We start from the raw sequence: 7,500 nt of genomic DNA on the forward strand, positions 1-7,500 counted from the left end.
TTTACCCTCTCTCCCTCCTCCCTCTCTCTCTTTCTCTCTCTCTCTCTCTCTCTCTCTCTCTCTCTCTCTCTCTCTCTCTCTCTCTCTCTCTCTCTCTCTCTCTCTCTCTCTCTCTCTCCTCTCTCTTTCTCGCTCTCTATTTTTATCTCTCTCGCTGTCCCTCTCTTTCTGGGTATCTCTCTATATCCCTCTTTCTCTTGCATTTTTTTTTTCCACTTCGCCATGGCACAACTTTGGAAAGATCTATGCAGTAGAACCCATCTTTCCCTTTGATTACTTCGTCTTCCCAGGGTCTCGATTACTTTGACAGCTTCTTTCTCGAACTTTGCCTTCCCTGTTCCAGCTCAATACTTCGGTTCTCTCTTCTGCCCCACTCGTCTCTCTTTGAGTCTCTCAGACTCTCTTTTTTTTTGTAATCCTCAAAGGCGAGGTCTCCATTAAAGAAAAATAGAAAAAAAAAATATGCTCTCTTTGTAATTATCCAAATTAGTCCACAATTTCTCTACACTCAATTCCTCTATACAGTCGCTCCACTTCTGTACTCAAATGCCCTCCATTAACATTTTGCACGATTTTACATATCTTAAACTACAAACACTTTTATGTGTGTTTGTGTGTGTGTGTGTATGTGTGTGTGTGTGTGTGTGTATGTTTTTTCTTTTTCAGTATCATCTTTTTCTTCTTTTTCTTCTTCTACTTCATCTTTTCCTCTTTTCTTCTTCTTCTTCATCTTCTTCTCCTCCTTTCTCTTCTTGTTCTTCGTCTTCTACTCCTTCTCCTACTGCTGTTCTTCCTCCTCCCCTCCTCCTTTTCTCCTACTTCTTCCTCCTTCTTTTCTTCCTCTTTTTCTTTCTCTACCTCTTTTTTTCCCTCTCCCTCCCCACCTCCTCCGAATTGCCTCAGATACTCTTTCCATTCTCTTGAATTCCGTTCTCTCCCCCCCCTCTCTCTCTTTCTCTCTCTCTCTCGCTCTCTCTCTCTTTCTCTCTCTCGCTGTCTCTCTTTCTCTCTCTCGCTCTCTCTCACGCTCTCTCTCGCTCTCTCTCTTTCTCCATTTTGTTTCAAGCACTTTTTATAATTCAGTCCTCCTCCCTTTTTCCAGAGTTATTTTTTGTACTTCATAGAAGCTATGTTCTCTGTTCTAGAAATAGTTTTGTTTCTTTATTTTTCTGTTCTAGAAATGTTCTTGTCCTTCCGTTTGGCGGCCTCGAAATATCTACAATTTTTTTTTTTTTTTCCCCATTTTCCCTTTTCTCTAATAAATTTAATTTATCTGTTTATTTATTTATTTATTTATTTTGCTCTTCATTCTTTTTTATTTTCTTTTATTCAGCCAAATCCCTCAAGCTTCTCTATTCTTCATTGTCTCTTATTTTCGGCTCTTTCACGAAAGTGTATTTTTTTTTGTGCTTGATTTTGGTATTGCCTCTCAAAAAAGAAAATTAATATTCTATTTTGTTTATCTGTTTGCTTATTTGTTTGTTGGTTTGTGTATCTATCCCTTTAGTCTACTACTTATTCATTCATTTACTCGCTTACTTAGTTACCTATCTATTTGTTCATTTATTCATATATTTATTTATTTGTTTGTTTATTTAAATTTCGTTGCTATTTCCTGTTTACCCTTGCCCCCATTGCATTGGGGTTTTTCTTCATTCTCAAAATCTTCTCTTTTTTTTCTCTCTTTTTTTCATTTTTTCTCTTCGCCATCCTCCACCACATCGCTTCTTTCCTTTCTCTCTCTCTCTCTCTCTGCTTTTTTTTTTTTTTTTTTTTTGCAACCCCCGTGAGAGGCTAGAGAATCAAGTGATCATTTCCCTTGCCAGGACTACACAAAAGTCGGCATACGTATGCCAGGGAGCCCATGCCTTGTTGGTCCAGGCTTAACATTGTTCCAGTCGAGATGGTGCTCAGACTGGAAGCCTGGAACGACTCCGTAAGCCAAACATGGATGGTGACTAGCTCTGCCTAGCGGAAATACACAATACACAGATGCACTATACACAGATGCGCAAATAATAAATGCACAAATACACAGTACCCATTACCCAATACACAAATTCACAATACACAAAGACGCAATACACATTACACAATGCACAATGTACAAATACACAATTTACACCACCCAATGCACAGTATGCAAATACACAATATACAAAACACGATACACAATACACAATATACAAGTACACAGTATACAATACACAATGCACAATATACAAATACACAATATACAATACACAATACACGATATACAATGCACGATACACAAACAATATACAATACATAATACACAATACGCAATATCTAATACACAATTCACAAATGCACAAATACACAATACACAAACAATTGGCCCTCTCTTTCCTGTCATATCTATAGAAGTTTAGAAGCTGTTTCTAGAAGTATTTTAAATCGCGAGACCTTCTAGGATTAACCATGGAGAAGGACCTTCAAGAAGGACCTCGAGGGAGCTTGAGATTATCCACAAAGATAGAATCAATGGTGAAGTACAGGTCATTTACTTGAGGAAGTTTTGAGTCTGAATTAAGATTAGAAATCTTTCTGTATGGCAAGAGGTTTTCCCCCATATAAGGAGATAGCCAAGTCAAAGACACCCCCACTCCCACCTACCACCCCTTCCCCCTACTCACCTCAGCTCCTCGTGGATGACGGGTCATTCCAGTATCCTGTCCACTGACCTGGGTCAAAAGCAATGGAGCAAAACAAAGTGAGAAGGCAAAGATTAGAAATAATTGTTCTTTAATCCATTCAGAAGGTCTACGTTTACTGAAAATTATTGTAATCTATTTGTGTGTAACAGAAACAGCCCAGGAATAAGTACAAGTTTACAGCCAAGTCATGTAGAAATTTTGATCCCGTTTTCTAAGAAAAAATAAACAAAATAAAATAATAATAAAAAGAAAAGGAAATCTTGTAATCCGTATCTTCATACACGTTGGCTTTACTGTTTCAAAATGTCTGTTGTCTGTTTTTTTTTTCCAAGACCTTACTACATTTTTTGACGTCGATGTTTACTTACAAGAATCTTCATGCTCTCCTTTTATGTCTCTTTTTGTGTCTTTCTTTTTGTTTTTCATTTTGTTGATTCTTTCCTTCCCTTCAAGTTCATTTCTTCAGTATCTCTGGAATGCTTCTTCAGTTTTCCTCCTTCAGAATTTTTCTAATACAAATTTCTGCATTCCCTAAAGTCTCCTTTTTGCCATGCTCCTCTCCTCTCCTCTCCTCTCCTTTCCTCTTCTCTCCTGCACTATCCTCTCCTCACCTCACCTCTCTTCTTTTCCCCACTTCTCACCTCTCCTCTCTCCTGTCTCCTCTTCTCTCTTTCCCTTTCTTCCTCTCTCCTTTCCTCCCCTCTCCTCACCTCTCCTCACCTCTAACCATTTCTCCTCCCCTCTCCTCTCTTCTCCTCCCCTCTCCTCTCCTCTCCTCACCTCTCTTCACCTCTCTTCTCCTCCCCTACCCTCTACTCTTTTCCCCTACCCTCTCCTCTCCTCTCTCCCCCTCTCCTTTCTTCTTCTCTCCTCTCCTCCTTTCGATCTCCTTTGGATTTTCACCCACCTTTCTCTACTTGTCATTCGTCACTTTCCCTTCTCTTCACATCTTATTACTGTTTTTGTTTCACATGTTTTGTGAACAGGCCATGTTGCCTCCAATCATTCCTCATTGTTATTTCCTATAATCTTTTTTTTTTTTATAATCTAGACTCAGTTCCACATAATATTATATTTTCCCTCAGTCCAGGGGTATTGAAAGTTGTAATTTTTTCTTCCTTTCTTCCGTTAATTCGTATACAACGTGCTGCTTTGAGATACATTCTAGAAACCCCCCGAGAACACATTTGATATGTCTTAGGTGACCTTGCAGTGACGTAGTGATTTCTTAAGTCCAGTGATCTTTAGCTGTATATTTAAGACCCTCTCCAAAGGGCGTGATCTTACAATCGTAAACCAATTAAATTTTCTCTACCACCCTTTCCTCAATCAGATTCGTTGTTACAAGTCTATATGCAATCTTAAGCAATCTCGAATCTCTGCATATCTCACTTAGGTTACACAACCAGCAAAACATTGGGCCCAGGGCATTGTTTATAAACATAAAGCGGAGAACGAACTTTTGCAACTCCTCGCCTGCGAGCTACCATGTTTACAAACACCCAACGCATGAAAATATAACACTCGCCTTCTACCCCTCTTTCTACCAACTTATTTACCAGCCTCTTACACCTCCCCTCTCTTCTCCTCTTCTCTCCTCTTCTCCCTTCTCTCGCTCCCCTCTCCTCTCCTTTCCTCTCCTCTCCTCACCTTTCCACTTTTCTTCTCTCTTGCCCTCTCCTCTCCTCTCGTCCCCTATCCTCTCTCCACTCCTGTCTTCCCCTATCCTATATTCTCTTCCCTTCTCTTCCCCATCTCCTCACCTCTCTTCCCCTCTCCACTCCTCTCTTTCCTCTTCTCTCTTCATCTTTCCGTTCTTTTCCTCCCCTCTCCTGTCTTTTCCTCTTCTATACTCTCCTGTCCACTCTCCTTTCCTCTCCTTTCCTCGGCTCTCCTCTCCTCTCCCCTATCCTCTCCTTTCCTCGGCTCTCCTCTCCTCTCCCCTATCCTCTCCTCTCTTCCCGTATCCTCTCCTCTCTTCCCATATCCTCTCCTCTCCTCTCTTACCGTATCCTCTCCTCTCCTTCCTCTCATTTCCTGTCCTCTCCTCACCTTTTCTTTCCTCTCCTCCCCTCCCTCTCCTCCTCTTTCCTTTCCTCTCCTCTTCTCTCCTTTCCTCTCCTGTCCTCTCCTCTCCTTTCCTGTCCTCTCCTCTCTTCCCGTATCCCCTCCTCTCCTATCCTATCCTCTCCTCTCTTCCCGTATCCTCTCTTCTCCTCTATTCCCTCTCCTCACCTTTCCTTTCCTCCCCTCACCTTTCCTTTCCTCCACTCCCCCTCCTCTCCTTTCCTCTCCTCTCCTCTCCTCTCCTCTCCTCTCCCCTCCTCTCCTCACCTCTCCTCCCATATCCTCTCCTCTCTTCCCCTCACCTCTCCTCCCATATCCTCTCCTCTCTTCCCCTCACCTCTCCTCCCATATCCTCTCCTCTCTTCCCGTATCCTCACCTCTCCCCTCTTTCCCTCCCTTCTCCTCTCTTTTCCTTTCCTCACCTTTGCTTTCCTCTCCTTTCCCCCTCCTCTCCTTTCCTCTCCTCTCCTCTCTTCTCCTCTTTCCCTCTCCTCTGCTTCCTCTCCTCTCTTCTTCTCTTCTCTCCTCCCTCCCCGTCCTCCCCTCTGCTCTCTTCCCCTTTCCTCTCCTCTCGTGTCCTCTCTTTTCCTCTCCTCTCCTTCCTCTCCTTTTTTACTTCATTTTTATCACTTCCTATAGTTAAACTTACGTAACAATAATTCCATCCTCTCCCTTCCCCTCTCTCTTGTTGCCTCTCGATTTTACTCCTCTTCTTCCTCGTCCTCTCTCTCCTTTTCTCTCTCTCCCTCCTCCTCTTCTTCCTCGTCCTCTCTCTCCTTTTCTCTCTCTCCCTCCTCCTCTTCTTCCTCGTCCTCTCTCTCCTTTTCTCTCTCTCCCTCCTCCTCTTCTTCCTCGTCCTCTCTCTCCTTTTCTCTCTCTCCCTCCTCCTCTTCTTCCTCGTCCTCTCTCTCCTTTTCTCTCTCTCCCTCCTCCTGTACCCCTACCCTACCCCATCCCTACATCCTCCTCCTCCTCCTCCCTTCTCACCCATCCTCCTCTCCTCTCTTCTCTTTCACTTCTCTTCTCCTCCTCTACTCTTTTACTCTTTTATTCCTTCTCTACTTCTTTCGCCGTTGACTTCATCTTGCTCTCTCTCCTTCCAGTTCCTCCTCCTCCTCCTCTTCCTCCTCTTCCTCCTCCTCCTCTTCCTCCTCCTCCTCTTCCTCCTCCCCCTCTTCTTCTTTCTCTTCCTCCTCCTCTTCCTCCTCTTCATCTTCCTCCTCCTCTTCCTCCTCCACCTCTTCCTCCTCCTCTTCCTCCTCCACCTCCTCCTCCTCCTCCTCCTCCTTCTTCCACAATTTCCTGTGAGTGAAAGCCTCATTCCTCTTCGTCATGCCTGTGTAATTAGCTTAAGATTTCGTCCTCCTCCACCTTCTCCTCCACCTCCTCCTACTCCTCCTCCTCCTCCTCCTCCATCTCCTCCTTCTCCCCTCCTCTACTTCTTTCTCCTCCTTATCCTCCTCCACTTCCTCCTCCTCCTCCTCCATCTCCTCCTTCTCCTCCTCCTCCTTCTTCTCCTTCTTCTCCTCCACTTCTTCCTCCTCCTTATCCTCCACTTCTTCCTCCTTCTTATCCTCCTCCACTTCCTCCTCCTCCTCCACTTCCTCCTCCTCCTCCGCTTCTACCTCCTCCTTCTTCCCTCTCCCTCCTCCACTTCCTCCTTCCCTCCTCCTCCTCCTCCTCCTCCTCCTCCACACACTCTTCCTCCTCTTTATTTCTCTTCCAACTTATCGTCACCCTCATCTTCTTCCTCATCCTGCTTCTCATGCTCTTCCTCCTCCTACTCCTCCTCCTCCTCATCCTCTTTCTCCTTCCTCCTCCTCCTCCTCCTCCTCCTCTTCTTCCTCCTCGTTTTCCTCCTCCCAGTCCCGCATATGCTTCCTGACCCTCAGCATACGTTGGAACTTCTCTCCTGATTAAGCTTTATTATTCTCCCCTCGCGGGTTCTCCACTTTGTCTCCTTTTCTCTCTCTTTTTTCTTCTTTCTTTTAACAAAAAAGTTTGCGCTTCTTTCAAGATGGCTTCTGACCATCTTTTAGCCATCTGGTCCTTTGGCGAAGTCTGACTCCTTTTCATCTCTTACTCATTTGAAATATTTCCCCTATTTGTTCATTTTATATATGTTCTTTATTGGACACAAGTGTACAAATACTTGGAAATTTTATTTATATATTCATATATAAAACTCTTTCTCTCTCCCTCTCTCTCTCTCTCTCTCTCTCTCTCTCTCTCTCTCTCTCTCTCTCTCTCTCTCTCTCTCTCTCTCTCTCTCTCTCTCTCTCTCTCTCTCTCTCTCTCTCTCTCTCTCCTATTTTTTTATCTTCAGGTGCTTCCGTAACGGGAGCAAGACCCACAATTTCTCATTTGCATTTATTTCAGCTGCCGACAGGCGATTTTATTCACCTAATGGACCCCTTCCTCAATAGCAAAAACATTAAACACATCCCGAGTAACCCTTTTTGACTATTGCTATTTTATTATCTATTTGTCTAAGCTGTTGTTGAACGATTTTAATTGATAGTGGGAAGCTTCTCCTACATGTGAAAGTTTAATGTAGTGTCGGGATTACAAAGGGCTGGGCTTTACCAGGATTAATCATGTGAATATTTTGGCCTCAGTATTATATATATATATATATATATATATATATATATATATATATATATATATACATATATAATATTGTGCATACACACACACACATACATGCATATATATATGTATATATATATATTATATATATGTATATATATAT

The sequence above is a fragment of the Oratosquilla oratoria genome, chromosome 42, assembly GCF_046742065.1.
Source record: "Oratosquilla oratoria isolate Oo_2021 chromosome 42, ASM4674206v1, whole genome shotgun sequence".
NCBI lineage: Eukaryota > Metazoa > Arthropoda > Malacostraca > Stomatopoda > Squillidae > Oratosquilla > Oratosquilla oratoria.